Source organism: Cyprinus carpio, chromosome B3, assembly GCF_018340385.1.
Source record: "Cyprinus carpio isolate SPL01 chromosome B3, ASM1834038v1, whole genome shotgun sequence".
In the NCBI taxonomy this organism is placed as follows: Eukaryota; Metazoa; Chordata; class Actinopteri; order Cypriniformes; family Cyprinidae; genus Cyprinus; species Cyprinus carpio.
Genome location: NC_056599.1, coordinates 25277370 through 25286622, shown reverse-complemented (window position 1 = coordinate 25286622; position 9253 = coordinate 25277370).

Below are 9253 nucleotides of genomic sequence, written 5' to 3'. Positions count from 1 at the left end.
GGTATGAATGGGACAAATACGCCTTCAATATCTAAATAGGCTTTGTGCTTTAGAGAAAAGAAGGAACTATCACTTATGTCTTTGCTATTTAATGGATCTTTAGGTTTGTGCTGTTCATGGTTGAATACACTCTGGAACAAAGAACAATAACTTTACCGTCGAAGACTCACAATGACTCACTTTCACTGGGAGAAAGAAAACAATTGAAGATGTAATCTTTAGGAGAAAGGAGTAAGTGAATTGGTTTAGCTGGAACATGGTAAGGAGGCTAACATGTGAACAAACACAATGTTACCTGTCTATAGCAATTATTCAGCCATTGAATATTTCCTTGTTTTAATCTTATGAGTAATCTGAGTTTATCAGAGAAATGATAAAAGAAGGGGGGCCGGCATCTGTGTGCTATGAGTTACTTGCATGTGGAATGACTTCAGCTGCAGATGTGCCTTTGTTGCTCACTGAAGGTAAATGAATACGTTTGCTCAGCATTGCTCATTTTCAAACACTGGCTAATGTGGGCTCCTGATCTCTCGGTTGTATCTTGTAAAGGGCTGCAATTAATCATCACAAGCGTGATGTGGACTGGCAGGACTGAACCTGTAATTAATTACTTTACAAACTAGCCAACAAAACCCACTTCCAGAGCGTATACTCTTTGTAGTTGACATGGGCTGACAAAATACTGCATTCTAGGCTAAACACTGTCCCTCTCCCTTCCTTTCTTCTGTTGTGATCCTTCTCTATTCAGCAGAACAAAATGAATCTCAATGTGCATGAATCCAAAAGACAAGTCAGAGATTTTCAAGACAAATGTATTGTACGGTTAAAAATGAAAGCCTTGTGACTGCTTCAATTGACCTTACGCTAATGATGCGTTTAGGTCATGTCAGAAAGTTTGTGTTTATGATTTGAATGCACATGAATGCTACTGAAATGTCACAATTATGTGTGGGAAACTGGATTTTTTTTTTAGCTCTGAGTTTCAGGGATATCATTTACAAAACTAGCTAGTGTACAAAATATGTTAAGTATAACTGAATAAGTATATATATATATAATATATATATATATAATATATATATATGCTATATATATATATATATTAATAATAATAAAAAAAACATACCTGAATCACATTCTTTATTCGTCATTTTGTAAAAATGTAAAAAACCTTGCTGTATTTTAATTTATAAAACACTGGCATCTTGTTTCAACCAAAGCAATCTGAAGGCACCTGCTGTCATGATTACTGTACGTTGCACCTAATGAATTTAATTAATACAATTATTTCTCTCCTTTATATTTCTTATGTGTAAAAACTGCATACTATAGTGTGTAGTGTAGTGCAGTGCCCACTAAGGGAATCATCAGTCAGCAGTCCTTCTATCTATTTGAGAAGTGATTTTTATTCAGTATGGATATATTCAGATCACTGGGTCTTGTTGGCCTGAGGTACTGCACCGATGTAAAGGCTCATCTTTCTGGAGTCATAATGCAGGGAACACAAGATTTATGTGATACTCAATAATGCTCCATGCTCTAAGATACCTTCTAGCATTATTAAAAGTCAGAAAGTTATCTGGGTTAGCAGTATGGATCCCCCAGCTGACTGCTTTGAATATAATTTCCAGCAATTGAGGCAGACTTATTTGGGTATCTAGGGCACATATTCAAATGCATGTGCTTCCAGCTCCATGTTGACTGCTTATCTGTGCAAGCTTATCCCACATGCTGCATGTCTGACTCTATTGTCCTTTATCAGGTTATGACCTCACACATGATCCCGGAGGAAAGCGATAGAGAGCGTTTTATATCTTACATAATTCAATCAATTTAACAAACTATGGAGATGGGAACAGTAATATTATCATGGTTAACAGCAGAGCCCTTTCAATTGCTTTGGTTCACTTGTAGAATGGCGCTTGCATTCTGTGTGGCTTATTGTGTTGCATGAATCATAATTAAGCCTTGTGCATTATTTACGTCTGAATGAGATAATATGTTGGAGCCATAAAGCGACAGCTCATAGTCATAAACAATTCCAGCAGGTCTTTGAATGGTGGTTGTGCCTTTCATCCTGTAGGAAGCGAGCCGGTGAACAACGCTGTTATGGTGGAGGATGTTACAACTATCAACTGCTGTTGCAGAAATCTCATCTCCAAAAGATACCAAAGAACACTAAACATTTTCTTCTTATATTTTTAGAGAACCTAGTTTCAGCTTACAATCTAATTTATAACAAGTTTGTAGTAACACTTAAAGCTAAAGTCTTTATGTATAATACATTATAATAGTAGTTTTACTGCATTAATTATGCCTTGTATGCTCCTTATAATGCACAATCTCATGAATAATTGCAACCACAGTTAATACATTTTAACACTTATCAATTCATTGTTACAATATGCATTTTAAATTTGGTTATAATTATTTACGACAAGATATAACGTATATGAATAATTTTAATGCATTATACCCTTTAATAATGCATTATACATAAAGGCTTTAAGTAAAGTGTTTTTTTTTTATTGATATTTTAATTTACTTTAAAAAAAGTGATCCCCACAGCCAGTGACGACTGTATTCTCATTGTAAAAGGGTATGTAATGTAAATGGGGATTAACATTTAAAAATAAATAAATAACTAAATAAAGTTCAATATTAAATAAATTTGAATTACACTAGTCCACTAATTTATTTTATTTTTATTATTCAATTATTATTATTATTATTTTATTTTATTTTTTTGTTTCATGTAATTTTAAGCTCAAATTGGTTGGAAGAAATCAGTTACTGGACTAATTTGAGCAAATTTCTAAATACCAAAGCTCATGAGAGCCAAATGGGGGCATTTGGTGGCAAAACTTGCATGACAATGTGATTTTACATCACATAAATTGGTATTATTATACCAATAAAATGTCACCTCTGACTAGTGGCCCATCAGAAAGCAGCATATCAAGCACAACCGAGGGTGTTCTCACAAGTGTTTGTAGCCGAGAGGCTAATTCATGCAGAATGAATACATTTGAGCATTGTGGATAAGCCCCGGTTGCTTTTTTGATGAAAGGCTAGCGGTTGTTTGCTTGTGACGTTAAATATTCAATGCAATCATGCAGATATTGGCCGTGGGGAGTTTCTGACAATTTAACATTTGAGGTATTAGCATCCGGGTTGCCTACGTTGACAGTTTAATATAAAAACTTGCCATAGATATCTTATAAAGCGGCTCTTTTTTTAACCTAATTATGTTTTGCCACTTTGAAATCATCTAAAATACACAGGCGACAACAATGCGTGAGTAACACAGGCTCTCGGTGAGCCGAGGGCATGTAGTTAGCCATCCATGCGATGGCTTCGAGGCTGGTTTAATGAAAAGATGCAAGACAACCGGTGACTCATTGCTGTACGTAGCAAAGATGTTGAATATCTCTTTTAATAAGCAGAGGAATGACTCATGTGGACTAAGTTTAGTTTGAAATCTTGATCTAACACTCTCATTTCAGTGAGGGCACAGACAGCGCTCATTGTTCAATGTCTTCCGTTATCTACACGCACTGACTTGATGCAGTCAGAGCTTTGACTGTCCTTCACAACTCAACAGGCAGTGATTTGAATTGCAGGCTAATTTAGTTAGCAGCAAGACTCTCTCCGGAGAATTCCACTCCGTATCTGAACATATGGACAGTGTCTCAGTGGTAAGGCTCTATTTGGGGGAAAATCTCCAATTAGTCAGAGAGATGCTTTCATGGCCGAGCTATTTTCTCCATCTTTATATTTAGATAATGAGTACTATCATATTTAGAACATTTGGTCATCTGGAGGTAATTGAATTCATCACACAGAGCAGACAATGATAGCTCATTAACATTAATACTGTAAGAAACTGTAGTATCAAGTTTAGTTATCAGGATTGGTTCAGGGGTCCGTTTGTGGTAAATTTTGACAGAAGTGGATGGCGCTAATCCATACTGCCGGCTCTGTTATTGAAGGGAGCCGCGATGCATGAAATTAAGTGTTGGCGTTGACCATCCCTCACCGTCCTCCTCTTCTCTCGGCTCAGCTAACTTTTGAGCTGCTCTCTGCACTGTAAGTTTAATTAGTACCAAAAACTGCTACCTTTGCTGTAAAGTCAAGAAAGAAACAGAGAAAGTCACAGCTCGGATCAATTCGGGTGCTCCTCCGGAGTTTCACTCTAAGACACTATGTCTAGTGTTGTGAATGCTAATGCGGGCGACTAGCGCACTGCTTCAAACCTCCACATCCGTCTTATCTCCGCGCAGGCACTTCACAGAACTGCAAATGACCCCAAAAAACAAGTTTGAGAAAAGTTGCTGAAAATTCAAGGGCAGCTTAACAAGATAAAAAGAAAGCACTAAGCCATTTTAAGGTGGTTGTTTAATATATTATCTTTTAATGAATACAATGATGGGGAAAGCAGTTGAGACAGATTAAATTTGTCTGACAAGCTGGCTTATATTAGACACTCATATTACCATAGAATTCTTAAGAAGAAACATTTTGCTCTCTAAGGTGAAACGGAATTTGTTCTTCCACACACACACACACACACACACAGACACACACACACACACACACACACACACACCACACCACACACACACAGACAGAGGAGTTCACAAAGTTTGGTCCTTGCAGAATTTGTTTTAGCGTGTTTTAATTAATGTAGCGTATCAAAATAAACATCATAACATATATCGTTAATATATCGTTAATGCACAATATTGTTAATGCACAATTAATGTTACACATTTAAAAGATTAAAGAAGTTATTCTCAATCCAGAGATTTAGAGGGCCAGAGGTGAATTCTTCCTCCTCGTATTTATCATCCCAAGTCTTACTACTTTGGCCGCACGCATTCATCCAATGAAAGCAAGTAAAATTGGCATTCTGTGCCAGTGGATGTATAATGTGTTTTATTAGCTCATCTATGTCAGTGAGCAGCTTGATAGCATTTTCATCTCACATTGCTGATCAGTATGGACTGTAAATTAGAATCTCAGATGCACAGAGATATTAAACGTGCACATCAGAAATCAATAATAAACCATGAAAAAAATATACTGTTAAAATACATATATATTTTTATACAGTATAACACAATCTGAGAACCCCTGGTTTAGCTGTATACTAATATTCTGCAAGTTTTCCAGTACATTTCTCTTTTTAATTAAAATCTGTATATAAAAAGGCAGTATGTCATGCTCTGAGGATACAACAGAGCTCTCTTGATGCATCACATTCTTCACTCTTAAAAATGTGAGTATGTGCTGTTATAGTATATGCACAGATGCATTTGTTTTCAAATAGCTATAGAAAACATGCCTGTGCTTCATGTTTTTGTAATCATGTAAGTTTGATCAGGATTCTGGGCTCCAGTTCTCTTTTTTACTGAAAGCACATGAATCATTGTAATAACTCTTTCTTCTAAGTGTTGCTTGTTTTTTTTGTTTTTCTAATTAAAACTGAAACAAATAATTAATGAAATGCAGCTTTTAGCTGGAAGTGAATCATGTTTATTTTGCATTAAAACATCCTCCTTTGCTTTTCATCTGTAGTCACGACAGCAGTCATTTAATACTGAATGTGGAGGCCAGACATTTCAGTGGGAGCCTCAGTTTGGCCATATTTCATCGTTGTTCTCTCTGAGATATTTAAATAGATGATTCATAGCTCCTTCAATGACTCAGTGTATAAATTTTTCAGCAGTTCCAAATATAATTTATGAGGAGATATTGGTCTGTTCAGAATGTGACAAAAATGGCCTTTAGACCATTTCCAGTGTATTGCACTGATTCAGTTGTCAGTAAGTAGACAGTGAGCGTCTCTGCATGTCACACACCTCGGATCATTTTTATCTGGTGCTTTTTACCCAAAGCAACTCTAGAAATCCCAATTACAAGGATAGCAAATCTCTCAAAAGCAAGTCAAATTCCAGGGTTATAAAAGACAAACGTAACATGACTTACACTGAACATCCAACCTGCCTTACGGCAGAATACACAGGCCACGGTAAGGTAATACTTTAATCTTGACAAAGTTTTTAAGCAGAAAAAGGGGATTTCGGTAAATCTTTGTAAGGGGTTTATTATGTCTTTGAGGTTTTCTGCTGTTTGGAGACACCTTTCTCGCAAATTTCCTCCTCCTGTCCGCTGACACAACAATTCATAAAAATAATTAGAAATACAAACAAACAAGACAACAAATAAATAATAGGACTCGGTTACCAGATAAACATGCCAAAATATTGTGACACTTACACCTAAACTAATTCACACAAAACGTAAATGGTACCATCTGCTGACTTCTACACATAAAAATATATTATCACCAGGTCAGCAGTTCAGCTAAGCATTAAAATGAAAAGTTTTCTGCACTTTCATGCCCAAACGGAATTAATTATATCAGTTGAAACAGCATTACAGCTCTGCACCCCTGAAAAATGAAACTGAAAAGCACAGCTGTGTGTGGGGGACACTTTCTTATGCTACATAACCCAGCATAAATAGTTTCATTCTTCATTCCTACTTTGATGAGGACAGTTATTTCTCATTTTAAAGCTGATGAAAACTCAGCATTCAAGACTCCAGAATTTAGCTGAAAATGGGTCATTAAAAACCAAAGCAAAGTCAATTAACAGATTTTTAATATGCTTCTTTGGTTCTTCTCTCCATTCCTTTTCATTTTCATCCTTATTGCACATCCTGCTCTCTTTCTATTTATGATTCATATTAGTACGCAGAATAACATTCAGAGTAAGTATATTTCTGTGTTGCACTAATGAACCACAATCCTGTCAATGGCAACAGAACTAAACCAATATATTTCCCTTTAATGTTTTGGTTTTGCTGAGACAAAAGCAGTGACTGTGATTCAGAGAAACAGCTTGGCTGAATGTTAGACAACATGTCAGTTATTTGCTTATAGCACATGAATAATTCATTAGCTTGATTGTGGAACTAGATTGTGATGGAAGTATAAATATTCATATGCATTTAATACTGTGTAATGAAATTGTATTTATATTTATTTGTTTGTTTGGTTGGTTGACTGGTTCAGAAACATTGCCAACTTTTCAACTGATCGGTTTTTATTTATGCCCTGTAAAAAGCAGACAATGCAAATTAAGAAAGTGATGCAAATGTACAATGTCTTTGTGACAGTTAATGAAAAGGAAGGAAATGTTATCTAATACAACGGCTTTTATCTGACCTTATATGTTAGACTTTGGGAAGTAATGAAAGATGACCCACAGTTTGAAGCCGATCCACTAAACATTAGGCTACTGCGCATTGCCCTTGAAATGAATATGGCTTTACAACATCTGGGCTGTTGTTATTATGCAAGTATAAACTAGCACCATCTGTTTTCAGTGACGTTAATTATCATTCCATTCTCCAGACTTCAATTTAAGCAACCATTTGGGAAACAGGAATGCATGGTTCAGCCGTCTATTCAAAATGAGAGCCAACTGTGAAAGCGTTCTTCTTTTAAATGAGCAAATATGACCAGTCAGATCCCAAAGAGCTTCATCTATTTCCATTTGAGGTCAAATGATGCTTCGCAAATGAAAGCACATGGTGGTTTTTACAGATCTACTAGTAATAGATGAACAATGGATTATCACGAATAATATAATATAATTTGTACTATTCTATATTATTTTATAAAATATACAAAAATAATGTTAATTGCCTCTAGGGAAACATACCGCTGATGTACAGTAAGTGTACTGGAGAATTCCAAAGAGACTGAAGGAAATGCACAGGAAAGCTGCTCTCAGAGCACATGACAGATGGACAGAGCTCTGACTGCTGACCCAGACACACACATACAGCTAAATGTGAATGCAAAAAATAAGAAGAAGAAGAATAACAATAATTACATAATGCAACATTGCATTCACGCACTCTGAAGCACAAACATACACACTCAGTGTAATGATGTATGAGCGACAGCAATGAACTACAGCTCCATCTTGCAGCATCGCTATCAGAGGCTGATATCATCATTCAGTTGTATTACTGCTCTAATTGACACTCGATGCAAATATACTCACCAAACTGTCAGCAGCAGCATCCCAAAATAGCCAGAACTGGAGGTATTGAAAGATTTAAGTCAAAATGCCTGCCAACCAGTCCATGACAAATGCTCTAGCTGCACTGAAAGTGGTGGGAGCAATAGTCAACTGAATGTTGATTGGATCAGCTCGTTAAAAGCATGTCCATCACTCATCCTTCTGGTTAATGGACAGAAAGATCATTTTTGCAGGGGAATTAAAGGAACAAATCCCAGATAAAAAGATTAAATTCTCTTGTATGTTCTATTATTAAGGTCAGCCTCACTGAGCAGAAGAAACACTGAGATATCCCCTGCTGGCCAGCGGGACCATGGGTACAAATATAATGTTAACAACCCATTAGTCTGGCAGGAATACGCAGTGGTACAGGACACGTTCAGATCCAGATGTCTGTGGTTGTAGCACATACATGCTGTCATGCAATTCTATATGAATAATAATGATACAGTCTCCATAATTCATGGATTTCGTTTGAGCTAGTGGCATTTCATTCAAAGTCCCGTGTGAAGGTGGCAATATGTTAAATTATACATCTTCACTTTGTCCTTAAATGATCCTCTCCTTTCCTTCTTAAATAAAAAACAACACTGAAATTATTTAAGGTGGCCATATCTTTATGTAAAAATATTATAGCATCACATTCTAAGGGTAAATTGGCTGCTCGTGTTGCACTGCATTATGGGTACTCGTTTGCCCTCACTCATGGGCAGGATAGTGAGTTGGCCATTAGTGAGGTGAGTTTTTAAGCTATGCATTTCTAAGGCTGTTCTATATTGTATCAAAATAAAAAGCTTTTGTTTTTAATGAGCTACTGTGAAAGTGTATCATATGTGACCCTGGACCACAAAACCAGTCAGAATTATTTTTATAGTCATAGCAGTATTTATCTCTCATTAATAATGAGGATAACAGCATTTAACTGAACTGGATCATTTTAAATCAGTGTAAATTTACTGTAAATACAGCAAATAAACACAATTAGTATAGAAAAAAGTGATAAATAGGAGAATCTCACAGAATGTCCACAACAACAAATGTAAATATACACAGAGACTTTAGAGACACTAGATGACAGAGACTACTGTGAATAAATCAGATTCTTTCACACAAACAATCTGAACATAGAGAATGAACGGTAAGACTTCACAACA